At 40.4% G+C, this 17221-nt stretch overlaps 1 protein-coding gene across 1 annotated transcript in view; it reads left to right on the forward strand.

The window, feature by feature from the left end:
* The first annotated feature begins 234 nt into the window (after positions 1–234).
* The window catches only part of tenm1 (teneurin transmembrane protein 1), a 1283715-nt gene continuing 1266728 nt past the window's right edge, over positions 235–17221 (forward strand). The window contains exon 1 of the mRNA XM_078547452.1: positions 235–349. The gene's annotated coding sequence lies outside the window, so the exon portion shown is untranslated. The remainder of the gene's footprint in view (positions 350–17221) is intronic.

The raw sequence follows: 17221 nt of genomic DNA on the forward strand, positions 1-17221 counted from the left end.
CTGTCGTCATTAAACTAATCAAAAGAACATAAAATAAAAATCTGAGTTTACTGTTTTCTTACTAATGTTCACCTTGCAACAAATTAGATAACTGTAATTATTGAAAATAATACCCCCAAAAAATCTGATGGAACTTATGAAAGATCTTCAAAAGCAATTCAGCCAAATTTGAAACAAAATTATTTTCATATGTGACTATTTGTTGTTAAGTTTTTCATTTTTCCTCTTTCTTGAAGGCACTGAATTCTGACAAGTGGCTTCACAGACACCAGCAGCCCTCTGCGATCTCAACGAAATTGTCATTCTGTTGTGAGCTTTGGCAGGAAGTTTAATTAACTATGTGATCCAGGTATGCCTTAATTCACTGTGCTATCAACCATTTCAGTTTCAAGGTGTTATAAAGAATTTGTCACAAAAGGAGGAGAGGAGTTGAAAACAGGGAGAGTGCATGCAGCAAGTGTGGGTTTGGCTAAGTTCATTTACATCTTATTTTTATCTGGTATTCTACAAAAGCTCTATAAAACTATTCTCATTAGGGACTCAAATGCAACTTCTTCAAACGTGGTAGACATAATTCCAGGTGAGGTTTCTCATCCTGCCCTGTATAGACAAATAAGGAACCACTAAGGATTTAACCTTGGCTGACGCCTCTTCCTTATCAATATAAGCTACAGATACTGGGTCAACTTAACACCACAGCTGATTTCCCACAACCCGCAACAGCCTCTGAGACTAGCTGTTTAACATGGAGCTATGAATAAATCAAAATATTTTCCAACTGATTATCGTAAGAGCCAATCAATTGTTTTTGCTTGCTATTAACTCGGCACCCTCCCCAGCACTCAAGCTGCAGTAAGCTGTAAATTATTAGCACAGCTGAGGTTCAAACCCCAAATCCTATCAATCACCAAGACTGTTTACTTAGACCTCAGCAAGATCATCTGCCTCAGACCAAACCTTATCCTGCTACCACTGAAACCCCTATCCACACTTTTGTTATCTCTAAGCTCAATTTCTCCAATCACCACACACACCAGTCTCCATCCTGCAACCTCCAATTACTTTAATTTGTTCAAAACTCAGCAGCCTGAATTCTGTCCTGAGCTTTCCCCATTGTATTTATTATCATTGATTTACACTGGCTTTCTGCCCCACACCCCATGCATTGAATTACAAATTATTCTGCTAACACATTCCACCCTTTGCTCCCCTAAGCCTTCTGGTCTTCCAACATTCTTTGCGTCATCCCTTCTCTTCACCCATCATTGAGAGCAGAACATTCAGCTGCCTCTCCAAATCCTTTACTTCTCCACTTCTCTATCCAATTATAAAAATCTTCTCAAAGTGTACCTTTTCAACAAATCTTTCAGTTTTTCCTAACTTCTTACTGTGAGTATGTATCACTTAATTTATCACTTTTTTGTTTTATTTTCCCCTTCACACCCTCACCCTATCTATCCTCCACTTCCATTCCCCAGCAAAGTATCTTAGGACATTCTCTATATTAAAGACAATATACAAATGCAAGTTCTTGTCCACCTATATCTCTCATAGGATGCATCACAAAGCTCCTCACAGCTGTATGACTTTGAAAATAACTCACAATCACCAACTTTCTGACAGATACAAAAACCATGTGATGTCAAAGACATTTTGACATTTTTGTTCAGGGTCGTCTAATCTTTATGGAATCATTACTTGTAAAGATTAAAAGTTCAATCTAGCCATTAAAATATCTGTGGCTGCATGTCAATAGTTATCTTATCAATGATGGCATATAATTGAGCTATATAGATTCAAAGGTGCCATTCCTATGATTCCTGTTTGTTGTAAGTTTGCTGATCGCAATTGCCTTGGTGATAAAATTGCTAAATCAGTGTCAATGCCCCTGATCAGAAAAGAGGAAAATCAGCCAAGATTCCTGCCCAGTTAGTTATTCAATAACATGGTGCAAGTGGAGAGCCTCAGAACTGGACTTGAATGTCCTGGTAGACATTGTCATTTGTGGAACCAGATTCCAGCAAAAAGTCAAGGCCTTTAGATGAGTAGGCAGGGTAGCAAAATAAAGAATGGAACTGGACTTGCAGGATTACATAACACATGTGATCTCAGCCCATACAGTAAAGCAGGAAAAATCGTAAGATAAGGAAAATTGCAGTTGGTAAGGAAAGTGCTAATTGGATGAATGACTGTGTATGGACAAACGTTTCAGGAAAAGAAAAGAGACAGGTAATGTCAAAATAGTTGATGTTTTCCAAATGTTGCATCTGCATCCTCCTTAATGTAGGGTACTGCTGTTTCTATGAGAACCTAAGTTAACAATGCTTGTGAGTAGACAGTTCTTCCCCATTTTCACATATGGTTCATGATGACATGTCCCTTCACTTGGGACAAGTTAAACATGATGTCTTATGAAACTATATACCAACTCAGGGAATTGACCACATTTGAGTTTGTCAACGTTACTTGTCATTAAGAAAGCAACAACTGATCTTGTTTTGACCAGCCTGTGGTATAATCCTCTGCACTGCTTCCTTTTTTTATTGCCAATGGCTCTTGTTCTGTCACATAGTATGTCAGTCTAATTGTCAGCTCTCAAAGCCACTCGCACTGTGTCAGCCTGACTGGCAGCTTATGTCACGGTATGTTGCCCTTACCTGACAGCTGGTGTTACATTTCATAAAACTTGTCTTCATTGATTGCACTTCCTTTTTCCACCCACCCAACTTAGCTGACCAAACCATCAACAGTAATGGAGAACAAAAATACTGAAGAGGATCAGTTGTTCTCATTTAATGGTTGATAGTTTTTGGCATATCTAAAGGACAAGTGGTGAATTGCATTGACATCCTTACACCTTAACACGTAGTGTTACAAATCTATATCCTGATCATGGATCCCTAACTTTTACATGTGTATACTTACAAGCAGCATAAGGTAAAAGTGGATCTCCTACACAGATAACTTCTTTTGGTTTCAGTGTTGATCACTGTAGGAGACGTGAGGCTAATGTGCTACTTTGTTAACATATCAGGGTTAATTTAGAATCCATAGTGAGTTTGAAAAGAATTTATGTCAATTTCACTCCTCTTCTTCCTCATCGAATATGTAGAACTTGATTTACTTTGTTATTAGATTTTTCTCCTTTTCTTTTCCTGCCTCCTCTTCTGCTGAGGGCAATGGCTTCTTGCTGGTGTTCAGTTCCATGGTTACTAGGCACCCTCAATAACATTCTTCATATTTGACCATGGATGGCATCATGCATGATCCTTGTCCTCTTCCTATATGTGTGCCACTCAGCAAGGGCAATTGGCTAACATAAACTATAAATGTTATTTACTTACCTCACCAAGGGACACAGAGGCCAATTGTTGCACCAATACTAAATCACGTCAGCTAACTCAGCACAGATCAGGAACTGAAACTTGGGGCTGCCTTATTTGCATGGGTTCACTTACTTGAGGGGCGAATATGGTGTTACAGGAAAAATCTGTTGTAAGTTTACAATAAGAGCAATTGGTTGATAAATAAGAAACCTTATGGAAATACCTATGGCTGCGCTTCTTTTCGTTTGAAGATAGCACTGGTCTTAACGATTATGGAATTTCCATTTTATTGGAAAATGTCATTATCTTATTTCATATTCTCGCTTGTGTTATCAATGTTTGCAGGGCAGTTATCAAAGTTATTACTCAAGGAAAATCATTTGGTTGAACTTTATGCTGTAGAGCAGTCTGCTTTGAGAAAACCTCAATGCTAGATTGTACAAAAAGTTCCACTGACAGAATGTACTTATAATCCTTTTCACATTGTAGCTCATTGTTTGTTCAAGGCTAAAAGGCAGACCTAGAAAATACTGGCCTAGCTGTGAGAACATGAAGAAAATGCCATTGTTTTATAAATTTCTTAATTATTGTTTGCTGAAGCACAGTGAGCAAATGTAACCAGTATATGAAAGCTTAATTTGCATTTAAAAAACTAACATAGTTTTATTACAAGCACAGCCTTTGGGAATGAGATAAAATGTCTGAGAATAAGGCTAGTGAGGATTCAAATATCAGGTTAACATCCCTATAATTAAAAGCTGCAATCCATTTAAGAAGGCATAATATTTTTAGTCTTTTTTGTAAATAACAATTTAATATTGCACTTTGCATAACGCTATCATTATATAACAGCATAAAGAATGAAGTACAGAAGAAGACCCCATATGTGCTGTGTAATTAAGTTATTGACGGCTAATCACAGGGCATGGCTGCGCAGAGCTTAAGTAGCAATCAGACTCATCCTTGTGGTACCTTTGTCTTACTGCAGGGCAATAACCTAACCTAGTAGCTAATAACCTGATTTTTAAAAAACTTTAATTACTAAGCTACAGTATCAGAATTTGATATACAACAATCCCCTTATCTTTTGTCAGCTTTACACAGCATATCCAATATGTGATGAATGAAAAAACTAAAAATTAAAGTTATTTAAATGTTAAATAAAATGTAGTCATTAAAATGTATATTGATGTATTTTTTTTATCAAAAATCTTCCAGATGGAACACAGTTCTTGTCCACAAATCTTACTTTCTGTACAATTTTGAATTGTGCTTTCTATAATAGAAATCCATATGTCCCCATGTGTAATGGCAAAACAATTTTTCAGGACGTCAGTTTTTCAGTCATAGTTTGTTGATGAACCCATTGATTTCACTCAAAATGCTTTTTATTAAACAAATACATCAATTTTTGTTCACATTAACTGAAATTCATGTCGAAAGTAAAATGAACACAACAAAACAATTATATGTTTTACAATAACATGATTTAATTTAGCCTTAAATTGTCTTTTGTGTCCTTTCATGCCTTTATAGGAAAAACACCTTTCTCAAAAGTCTAGCTTGGACTTGACATTTTTGCACAATAAAGTGCCTCTGCAGCTATAAACAAATCCTGAAGTCTCAGGATGTGTCACATTTAGCCATCCAATAATAGAGTTTTTACTTTAGTCCCCAAGCATTTGAAAAAAGACAAACCCATTTGTGTGTGTGTTTGTACTTGTGTGCACCCTATACTGCCACAAATGCACAAACATAGACACACACACACATAGATCCCCACCACAATCATATCACACTCACTGAAATAAGTGACACTTCAACTGCCAGCATGACCCCCATTTTTTGAGTCTACTTCATTCCCATTCATGGCTATTTTGACAAGTTTAGGTTGACCACAATATGCTGGAATACAGGAAGCCAATAGAGGTTGACAATAGCCTAGGCAGTGGAGTACTAGATTGGTTTGTGTGCGATTAACTTCATATGATAACCTAAAAAATCATGCATTTTGAAAACCATTTCTTGTGTTCCATATTGCACCATTGGACAAAAAAATGATTAAATATCAGAAATATTTCTATTTCCAGATAGACCATTGAAATGTGCTCATCCCCAACAAAACTTAGGTTGTTCATTGCTTTTATTGTGACTGCTCTAAGCTTTAAGGTTTGGGAGACATAGGGCAGGATTTTCCGCACCCGCCCACCACCGCAATCTTCTGGTCCTGCCGCAAGTCAATGGACTTCTGGCTGGGGTGCCACCTCACCCGCGGCGGGTCCTGCCCGCAACAGGGCCAGAAACCCTGGCCATAGATTACCCCTCAGAGATGTCACGAACTATAGTCTGGATGAGGGACCGTTTTGAAAGGTAAGTTTGAATAGTCTTACCCATGCCAACCTATGCCCATCCACTGACCCCCAAAGGCCACTGAAGCCCCCATGCCAACATATACCCCTCTACCACCCGCAATAGCCATGCATTCCCTCATGGGGGTGGGTGGGGGTGTGAGGCGGAGGACTTGACATGTAGAGGGCATAGGGCGTGTGTGGGGGTGGGGTGTGTGGTGGCGAGGGCTAGAGAGCTGTTTTCTGTTTTATTGCTTTTATTTTAACTTGGGTGAAATCCAATGCACCAAGGTGGACCTTTTAAACAACCTACTTCCACATCTGGCAGCCCCTGTGGCCGGCTCCTATCCCTTTCCAGTGGCAGCAGGCCTGACTTCAGCACGCATCTGCCCCTCGGAATGAAAATCCTACCGTTGCAGGCACTTCCTCCCAAGGCTGACATGGTAAGCCGGGAAAGCTCCTGACTCCTGCTACCCGCCTCTAGGATGAAAATCCAGCCGGCTATGCCTACTAACTCCATAAGAATCCTATAATATTCTAAAAATACCATTTTTTACACCACAGCAAACATTAAAAATTGACACATTACTACAACTTCTCTGTCACTATTTCACAAACCAGTGAAGCCCTGCAGTCCACACTTTCTTTTTCTATTTTATATAAAAATATGATCAGATCCTCAGCTATTTGTCTCGCCTTTTCCTGCAGATTATAAATAAGGTCATTTAATCCTGCCCAACCAGAACTGACTTGGCCAGGAGCGAGAGAGATGGGGTGATAGGTCTTTCCATTTCAGAAAAAAATACATGTGTGTTTTGAAAGCAGTCGTATTTCAGAGAAGCTATTTCAATGTAAGACAGATTTTGCTCCTATTGACCATTTTGGAACAACATCTAAAGCATGTGCCGAGTCCAAATGCTAACATTGCTGTTTATATTTATTGACATTTAAGATACGTTTCATATACTCTGTTTTCATGCCTAAAGGCATTTTATAATTTTTTTTTTTAGTATTAAAGCTTATACATGATGTTTTTACATTCACATTGACAAACTGCTGTTGGTGAGATAAAAGCAAGGAATATGTACCCTAAGTTCACTGCTCATCAGAGATCATTAGGCGACCTGGCATTCAAAAAAGTTTAAGTTAGATTTTGACAATATGATACAGATCCATCTATTATGGATTAAATTTGGTTGCTTGTTTCATTGAAAACTCATTCTAAGTGCCTGTTACCCCTGTATGTGACTTAGAAGAGACCTTCTAATTTCTACCACCTGTGAGAAAAAAGGAAAGTAGAAAAATAGCAAGGCACTTCATATATTTTTCTACAATCCTCTTAGGGACTGTTAACGTTTAAAGAAGAAATCCAAACACCCAGCAATTAACCAACAGAGCTACGCCACAAGATTTCACATTTTTAAACAAAAACGAATTTGATTGTATGTCACAAAGACTTGAACAAAGCAATGTGCCAGTTAACCAAATATGCCATCACTGAGATGTAAGGTGAGTTCTGCATTTCCATCCAATGAGCAAGCTCCAGGGTAATCGCGCGCGTATTGAGGTCTCACGAGAGGTACGGGACCGTGTGAATCGAGTGAGTGGCACCAAGGCGAGATTCTGCTGCAGAGCAGAGGGGTTCTTCTCCACTGATGCTGCCAGACCTGCTGAGTTTTCCAGGTAATTCTGTTTTTGTTTTGGATTTCCAGCATCTGCAGTTTTTTGTTTTTAACTCATACCAGTGAGTTTGACGTATCCAATCATAAAGCAGACCCGACAGACCTGACACCAGAATTCCAGTTAATAGCAAATTCTGGATGGTAGATAACAGAAGTTTTAATGTATTGTCTCTGCTTAAATACAGAGCTGACTAACATTAATTTCCTTTGGCTTCCCCCACTTAGTGAGTTGAAGCCCACACAAGACCAAATCTGCAATTGCCCCTGTCTGTTCTCAAACTTAGCTAATGATTCTGTTAGAAAACACACACACATAAATTAAATAAAAGAACCATCAAACCAAGGCTCCACCCTGAATCTCTGGCTGGGATTTTCTGATCCTGCTTGCCGTGGGACTGGAAATTCCCACCCAAAGTCAACGGACCTTTTGCTGGTCCATCAAATTTTCCATCCCACCCGTGACCATTCCTGCCACGGGCAGGATGGAAAATCCTGGCCACCATCTCTATGGCAATGTGGCATACTTTGGGATGTTCTCAAACAGAAATGTAATTTAATTATTTTGCCTAAACAAAACTCTTTGATCCTGTATCCCATATGAATAATTTATATTTTGAATGGATGTAAATGCCCTCTCTGAAGACTCCCTGGTTCCATTACAAACCTAGAAAAGGATCATTCATAGTGAAAAAAATTGAACAATCAGCTCTGACTTTGCAAGATAAACATAGGTTAGATTTTAAATGTAATTAATTCCAAGTTTGTTTAAATTGCATTTACTTCAGGGCTGCTTATCAGTTTCTCAACCAGATGCTCCTACATTTATCTGCAGTTAAAACTTTCAACCCTAAAGCTAAAAGTTAAATTCTAAAATATATGAATTATGAACTAGATATTTGCCACAGGGTCAGAGAGAGAGAGAGAGAGAGATACAAAGAGACAAAGCTACATGGAAAGAAAGGCAGTTTTCTATTATTATCGATTTTATGTATTTATTTTTTAAAAGATATTTTTGAAAGCAAACATAACTTCTTTAACAGGAACAGATAGGAAGAAAGGACAGATGGGTCAGAATCATTTTAAAGTAAGGAGGTCACTTTTTATCCAGTCTTAGGGGAACAAGTTGGAGAATGTGAACATAGGGGTGAATTTTACACCCTCCCCCACCTATATTTGAAAGTGAGGGAACACGCAAAATAATGCCAGTGACCAGCCCACTGCTTTCCTGCCCACCCCCCACTTGTCCCCCATATTACAGAGGCAAGTAAGACATCAGGCTGCCCACCTGCCCTTAGGATCATTGAGGCCCTTAAGGAGGTCAATTAAAGGCCACTTAAGGACCTTAATTCTGTCTCTGCTACTTTAATATATATGGTTGGAGAGGCAGAAGGAAGGTGGCAGCCTGGCAGGTTTTACTGCACGGGGTAAAAGCAGGAAGGAAGGGGGCTACTTTCTTTGGAGGGTCCCCTGTGCCCATTGGGGGCACCTCCACCAAGATAGTAACCCCTTTGTGCCTCACACCCACCCCCAGCCGGTTGCACATTAGTTCAAAGGACAAGAGGTAGATTAAAAATGATTAAATAGAGCTGATAAGAATGAGAAATGGGAATGAGGATGTTGGTCATGGGAAAGAGGGGAATGAATGATTGGAGGAGGTTTATAGGACAGAAGCTGCTGAGTTGCATTTTCCCTCAACTGCCACCCTACTGCAACTAACACATCCTCCAGAACATCTCACGCCACACCACCTATCACATCCCTACTGAATGGAAAAATGAATAAAAGAAAATGACAGAAAAAGGATAATTCAGTGACACACGAACACACACCTGAAACCTTAGCCAGGCCCTAAACCTTAAACTGATTTTTGGCCTTGTCTGTGGTCAAACTGAGGGATTAATGTTCCTCCTTCATTTCAAAAACTGGACAATTATGTAAGCAGGTAGGTTGGCTGTATAGAATTGTCTCCACTGTAGGTTATCCAAATTGCTTTTCCATGATATCCAATATTCACGGCAAAACATACCCTATTCCCATTCTTAGAAATGTTCTTGATCTGGCTGCAGTTCTGCTGCAGATGGTAATTACAGCATGGGAAGTTTACATAGGCAGTTTATGATATAAATAAGGACATAGGAATTATACTGGAATATAAAAATAAAAACAAAATGTGTAGTGTTAAAATGAGGGATGTGTGTAAGGGCATTGCTGTTGATGGGGTGTGGGGGCTGGTGGGTGTGGGGAGAGAGGGGAACCCATCTGACATGAATATTCAACATCATGGAAAAGAAATGTAGATAACCTACAGTTGACGGTGATTCAATATAACCAACCTACCTGCTTAGATAATGGTGCAGTTTTTGAAATTATGAAGGAGAAACATTTATTCTTCAGTTTGACCATAGACAAAGTCAACAAACGGTTTAAGGTGTAGGGCATGGCTAAGGTTTCGGGTTGAGTTTTATGATATGATGAAGCTAAGTTGAATAGAGTGTGAAACATTTGATTTTAATATAATCTCGTTCTTGTGATAACACTGAGCACCTGTCATCACACATTTTACCTGCGATCACACATTTTGCCTGCGTACAGATCTGAAACATTGCACAACCTTTATGGACAAGTACAGCGCAATGTATTGTAATAACTTTCTTCAATTCTCATTTAATGTCAGCTCTTTTACAAACTTTTTCAAAACATTGTTATCGTAAGTTAACATTGACTATATGTGTCGATATGTCTTTTGCACTTCCGAATGAAATATTGCAAAAGAATTTGCAAAAAACGCAAGGCCATCAAAAAGAAAAATTGCTGAAAGCAGTGTTGTTCATGCTACAACATGTAAAATGTTAGAAGATATTGCTTGTTACATCTTGGTAAACCATGTGTGAATTCAATTTATTAAATCTGTGATTGGAAAAAATGATTTATTGTGGTCACTAGTGGCTAAGCAGCATTGTTCTAAGAAAAATGACATTAGCATCTGATTTAAATATCATTAGTTCTTGTCACAGTTTTGACCTGAGTACCTAAATTAATTGTGGTGGCGGTTTAAAAGGAGTGGGATTTGCTCAAAAGGAGTTAATTTTGTAGCTTTATGAAAATTACTCTTAAGGATTGTTTGATTTCAGGAAATTATTGATTTAGATCCATTGACTAGACTTCTAGTAAACATCATTTATTATGTTGAACACTTTTGCATATGTATACCCTTGTTCTCTTGTCCCCACATTTTTTATCTCCTGCCCTGAAGGTGCCAAGACATTGTGGGAGAGTTGTTCTCTATGTCTGATCCCAAATAGTGATAGTCGCGATAGCCAAATGTGATCTACTATCATTAATATCCTCTGATATTCATTTTCCTGCAGGATCCCATATAGTTCAATTGATTAACCCCATTCCTGCCTTGGGCAAGACCATCCAACTCAGCATAGACTGGGATCTTCAGTTCTAGACTGTATTTACCAAGTAAACTATTGAGGGAATAAGTCTTGATTAAGAGGAAAAGGACAATTTTAGTGGATTAGCCACAGAAAGCCCTTTGCACTCATTTATAAAACATTGATCTAATTGGTTTGCAACTGAATCCATTACCCCTTGTTTGATATTTGAACCCATTGCTGTACTATGACAAAGGGTTTGAATGGCTCAGTCCTGCTTTGGAAGTTATAAAGAGCGTTTATAGACAGTCAGCACAAGTTGTGATAATACTTCTATTACAGAATAAAGCTCGAGTCAACTGCAAGAAAGCATTTCTCTCCCTAAGAATTCAGCTTGGACTGAGTCTGGGATTGGAATCAATGTTATCACCTTCTTCAGTTGAACTCTTGTCTCTTAGTTTAGTTAGAGTATGGCAGTAGAGGGAGTGAGAGGTTGTGGGATGTCACCAACGGGTCGTCCAGTTCTCCAGTACCAATGAAGTTTTGCGAAGATTTCTGTAATATATGACAGTTTATCACCCAAGTAATTTTTGAAGTTCGGTTGATAGCCGAGTTTAAAATGAATTTGACAATAGCTGTTGTCATTGTGTAGCTACAATTTACTACCTATTTCAACCACTAGCAATCTTGGGAGAATTGCATAAACCATATAGCACAATATACTGGTCTGTTTGGAACCTGTCATAACATGATAAAACTATAACTAAGTGGCATTTAATACAATTTCTTCTACTCTTTGCTTTATGAGTTCTCTTACTTAATCTGAACACACTTCGTAGGCTATGTTATGACACTGAAGAATTAAAGTTAAGACAATATTGCCAGGGGACATCTGGTGAGATACATGAGGATATATTGTGAAATATTGTCTGTGATTTTCCCTCCATCAATTGCATGCTGCCTTGCATGTGAGGATCCTGAAAATCTACCATTAATAAACCAATGCAAAAGTAAAGGGAAGTGTTTTACGGGCAAGGGGAAACTCTTTCGAGTTATCAACAGTCACAGATTGCAACTCTTTCGAGTACAATCACAGTTCTTGGTTTCCAGGAGTGGGACATGAAGCCACAACCCTCTGATTCAAAGGCGAGGGTGCTATGAACTGAGCCACAGCTGAAAGGGAGGTGAGCTTGCCTGTATGTGGGGAGTTAATTCACCTAAAATGACATCAATTAAGGATTCCAGCATCATCCCACCCTCTTCTCATTTTAAGGAGCAAGATTGAAGGCAAGTGAGGAACCCTGTTGGATCCATCAGGAAAGTGATTAAGATACTTAAAAAGCCAATTAGGTACTGTTTTAACCTGCAGTTCTACCTTTAACAGACAGTGGGAAATGTTTCCTAGCATGTCAGCAACTTGCCAGGGTCACCAAGGAAAGTACACAGTGGGGAAAGCCTCTTCAGTAAGCCAACAAGCTGGGAAGGCTTTGATCAGTGAAACTGAACAGCTCCAGCCATGGCTAGCTGAGAAGACATGGCAGGTGAGTGATATACTACTTTCAGATCAAGCCCAGCTCTCTGGCTTTCCCAGCATTCTTTTGCACAGCAGTCCACAGGACGTCACACCACCCATTCATTCCTCTCAATGTAGGCATCCCTTTTCTCTCAGAATACTTTCATTGTTTGATAGGTGATTGTCAACTTCTTAGAAGACACTTTACCTGCTAGCACTTTTTAAAAATTCATTCATGGGATGTGGGCTTCGCTGGCTGGGCCAGCATTTATTGCACATCCCTAGTTGCCCTTGAGAAGGTGGTGGTGAGCTGTCTGCTTGAACCGCTGCAGTCCGTGTGGTGCAGGTACACCCAAGTGCTGTTAGGGAGAGTATCCCCGGATTTTGACCCAGCAACAGTGAAGGAACGGTGATATATTTCCAAATCAGGATGGTGAGTGACTTGGAGGGGAACTTCCAGGTGGTGGTGTGGTAGCAGTCGTGGGTTTGGAAGATGCTGTCGAAGGAAACTTGGTGATTTCCTGCAGTTCATCTTGTAGATGGTACACACTGCTGCCACTGTGCATCAGTGGTGGAGAGAGTGAATATTTGTGGGTGGTTAGATTCACTCTTGTTGGAGATGGTCATTGCCTGGCACTTGTGTGGCGCGAATGTTTCTTGCCACTTGTCAGCCCAAGCCTGGATATTGTCCAGGTCTTGCTGCATTTGGACATGGAACACTTCAGTATCTAAGGAGTCGGCGAATGGTGCTGAACATTGCACAATCGTCAGTGAGCATCTCCACTTGTGACCTTATGATGGAAGGAAGGTCATTGATGAAGCAGCTGAAGATGGTTGGGCTGAGGACACTACTCTGAGGAACCCCTGCAGTGATGTTTTGGAGCTGAGATGACTCACCTCCAACAACCACAACCGTCTTCCTTTGTGCTAGGTATGACTCCAACCAGTGGAGTCTTTTCCCTCTGATGCCCATTGACTCCAGTTTTGTTAGGGCTCCTTATTGCCACACTCTGTCAAATGTGGCCTTGATGTCAAGGGCAATCACTCTCACCTCACCTTGGGAGTTCAGCTCTTTTGTCCATGTTTGAACCAAGGCTGTAATGAGGTCAGGAGCTGAGTGGCCCTGGCAGAACCCAAACTGGGCATCACTGAGCAGATTATTGCTAAGCAAGTGCTGCTTGATAGCACTGTTGATGATCCTTTCCATTACTTTATTGATGATGGGGAGTAGACTGATGGGGATGTATTTGGCCGGGTTGGATTTCTCCTGCTTTTTGTGTACAGGACATAGCTAGGCAATTTTCCACATGGCCGGGTAGATGCCAGTGTTGTAGCTGTACTGGAACAGCTTGGCTAGGGGCGCGGCAAGTTCTGGAGCACAAGTCTTCAGTAGTATTGCTGGAATTTTGTCAGAGCCCATAGCCTTTGCACTATCCATTGCCTTCAGCCATTTCTTGTTATCATGTGGAGTGAATCAAATTGGCTGAAGACTGGCATCTACGATGCTGGGGACTTCCGGAGGAGGCTGAGATAGATCATCCACTCGGTACTTCTGGCTGAAGATTGTTGCAAATGCTTCAGCCTAATCTTTTGCACTAATGCGCTGGGCTCCCGCATCATTGAGGATGGAGATATTTGTGGAGCCTCCTCCTCCAGGGAGTTGTTTAATTGTCCATCACCATTCACAACTGGATATGGCAAGACTGCAGAGCTTAGATCTGATCCATTGGTTGTGGGGTCAATTAGCTCTGGTCTATCATTTGCTGCTTATGCTGCTTGGCACACAAGTAGTCCTGTGTTATAGCTTCACCAGGTTGATACCTTATTTTTAGGTATGCCTGGTGCTGCTCCTAACATGCCCTCCTGCACCCTTCATTGAACCAGGTTTGAACTCCTGGCTTGATGGTAATGGTAGAGTGGGGGATATGCCGGGCCATGAAGTTACAGATTGTGTTTGAGTACAATTCTGCTGCTGATGATGGCCCACAGTGCTGCTACTGAGCCACTCTTGGTGATGGACATTGAAGTACCCCAATCAGAGTACATTCTGTGCCCTTGCTACCCTCAGTGCTTCCTCCAAGTGGCGTTCAACATGGAGGAGCATTGATTCATCAGCTGAGGGTGAGTGGTAGGTGGTAATCAACGGGAGGTTTCCTTGACCATGTTTGACCTGATGCCATGAGACTTCATGGGGTCCGGAGTAAATGTTGAGGATTCCCAGGGCAACTCCCTCCTGACTGTATACCACTGTGCCACCACCTATGCCAGGTCTGTCCTGCTGGGGGGGGGGTGTGGGGGGTGGGGGGGGTGGCAGAACATAGTGAAGGTGGTGCCTGGACATTATCTGTAAGGTTTGATTCCATGAGGATGACTGTGTCAGGGTTTTGCTTAACTAGCCTGTGAGACAGCTCTCCTAATTTTGGCACAGGCCTCCAGATGTTAGGAAGGAGGACTTTGCAGGATTGACATGGCTGAGATTGCCGTTGTCATTTCCGGTGCCTAGGTCGATGCCGAATGGTCCATCTGGTTTCATTCCTTTTGCGACTTTGTAGTGGTTTTATACAACAGAGTGGCTTGCTAGGTCATTTCAGGGGCATTTAAGAGTTAACTACATTGCTGTGGGTCTGGAGTCACATGTAGGCCAGACCGGATAAGGACAGCAGATTTCCTTCCCCAAAGGGGATTAGTGAACGAGATGGATTTTTACAACAATTGACAATGGTTTCATGGGGCAGAATATTACACTCGGCATGCGGGCGTGTGCCCGACACACCCGAGCATAAAATGACGTATGATGATGTTGGGTGTGCGTCCCGATGTCATCGTGCAGTCTCGCGATATTTCAGTTGGCACGCACGCGCTGGAGTTGGCTACGTGCCCTCCGATAATTAAAAGGTCTATTAAAGGCCATTAACAACCTAATTAAATTCAAACTTACGCTGCCCGTCCAACCTTATGGCTGGTGGGCAGGTGAAAAGGCCAAGCGGCCTTTACATTTTTTAGGACACCTCATCCACGGGTGGGATTAGATTTACTAAGGCAAATAAACATTAAATACAAACTTTTATTTTTGAATTAAAAACATGTCCCAGCTCATGTTGTTACTCACAATAAGATGCTATGGTGGATGAATTAGTCTCGGCTAGTCTTTTGGTTCAAGCTGGTTTATTTTCAAGATAGCTTTTCTGTACTACTGACTTCCAAGTAGCTTCCACACTGTATCTTTTTATTCTATTTAGATGGGATAATCAATGCCCATCACCTGTTTAACTAGCAATTGTCTTTAACAAGGTGATTGCCATGCAGTGTGATTATTTATACATTAAAAAAGAGAAAGAGGGGAATCTGTCAAAGTAAAATGTTGAAAAAAACTTAAGAACTTTTTTTTAAACAAACAGAAGGAAATAATTTCATGCATTTCCACATCTATAGTTCCCGTATTTCCTTTACCAAATATATATTTAAACAATTATAAAACAAAAAAGTTTTTTCTTTCATTGCATCATTATAACACAAAACCAATATATTTAATAATTTCTTAGAGCAGGCACTTCTTTTCGTAAAATAGTCTGATAGTTGGAGACTTGTGTCAACCCATCGTATCTTAGAGATCTCTCTTCTCTCCAACATTTCTTATATGCTGGCTCGGTCTATTCTTACCCTATTTTCAGCAACACTTTTCGTGGAATGAACTTTGTCCCAAAGAGACCAGTTATCAACATAACATTCTATGGGCAAAGTTTTCTCACATTGCCCCTTATATAATATTTCTGTCAGTATATTGTATAAGTAAACCCCCATATCTAATGCTTCTACTAAGGCTAGCGTTTCAGCAGCTAAGGTGCTTTTTATTTTCTCAGCCTCCCAAGCCAGCGGGCAACATTTATCATTCTTTCCTACCAAGAATATGATAAACCCTCCTGTGCTGGAGTACCCATCTGGAAGATTGGCATGTGAAACATCGCTAAAAATAACCAGCCTCACATCTTCTGGATCACCCAAGGCTGGAAACTTGAGCACACATCTCTCAGAATTTAATTTTTTTAAATGCTTTATTTGCTCTCAGAACTTCCTCAGCTGTAGCATGTTTCATCATGGTGCTCAGCTCCAACACATCATAACTAGCACCAGGCCTAGTCTGAGTGCACAACCAGTTCAACTGCCCAATCAAACTTCTCAACTGTTCCGTTTCTTCCTTGGTAGCAGGATCCTCTTTTTGTGAGGATCTAACCTGAGTTATTCGGACATGATTAACATTTTCTAGATAAGACTGTTGATTTAATGTCACTTCTAACTTGCTCTGCTTAATGTCTAAACCTATGTATTTAAAAGGCCCCTGAAGCCTGACTTCCGACTTTGGATTCCTTCTTTATCTTCTCAATTACAATTGTTCAAATTCTACAGAGCCTCCCCATTGGAAATCATCAACATGCATGATTAAGATTCCTGCTGGTTTTTCCTTATGATACCAGTAGAACACCACAGGGTCTGCCTTTAAATGAATGCAATCTGTTTTCAACTGGACAGACCTCACAGAAAAATACCAAACTCTTGACGATCATTGAACCCATAAACACACTTGTGTAATTTCCATAGCTTTCCTTCTACATCCCCGACTTCTTTGGGTGGTTTCAAAAAAACTTCCCTTTGAAACATCTCCCTCTGTATAAACGTAGCCTTTATGTCAATCTGTTTGCACTCCCAGGAATAGGATGCCAAAATAGCTATTAAAAAAAAAAGCTTCAAACTCACTTTCCCCAATGTGAGCGAGTTCACTCTGACATCCTGACCCCCGAGTCTCTCTTCAAAGCCTTGGGCTACTAATCTTGCTTTGGCCTTACATGTGCTGTCTTGGAGCACCTTTTCTGTACAGATCCATCTGTGAGATAAAGCTGGCTGTCCTCTGTCAGGTATTTCAAAATATACCCCAAATTCCTTCCAACTTTCTAACTCTTTCTGTTTGGCTTCCTTT

This window comes from Cetorhinus maximus, chromosome 8 (genome assembly GCF_964194155.1).
Source record: "Cetorhinus maximus chromosome 8, sCetMax3.hap1.1, whole genome shotgun sequence".
Taxonomy (NCBI): domain Eukaryota; kingdom Metazoa; phylum Chordata; class Chondrichthyes; order Lamniformes; family Cetorhinidae; genus Cetorhinus; species Cetorhinus maximus.